The sequence below is a fragment of the Trypanosoma equiperdum genome (genome assembly GCF_001457755.1).
Source record: "Trypanosoma equiperdum strain OVI genome assembly, contig: ctg_1190, whole genome shotgun sequence".
Classification (NCBI taxonomy): domain Eukaryota; phylum Euglenozoa; class Kinetoplastea; order Trypanosomatida; family Trypanosomatidae; genus Trypanosoma; species Trypanosoma equiperdum.
Genome location: NW_027123161.1, coordinates 2303 through 2663, shown reverse-complemented (window position 1 = coordinate 2663; position 361 = coordinate 2303).

The following is a 361-nucleotide window of genomic DNA, read 5'->3' as shown; positions in this document are numbered from 1 at the left end:
TGCGATGACAGTAAATGAGTGAGTGTGTGAGCCTGTAGAGTATTATTATTAAAGAAGAAGAAATATGGAGTGATGGAGAGAGGATCAAAATGTGCAGCTTCAAATACAAACATGATAAATGGCATCACCATAAAAAAGTGGATGATAAAGGATTGAAATCAAGAAGTGACACTCGACTGTGCAATCCAAATACTGTCGCTACTTTACCGCTGCACAGCAAACGATGGTGAAAAATAATGAAGGTAAATATGGAATTACATGGCAGAATACGTGACGACACAGTATGACACAGAAACAAATGATACAGTAGGAGACGATTATGCCATGTATTTCACTACAAATGATAATATAGCAGTTAAGA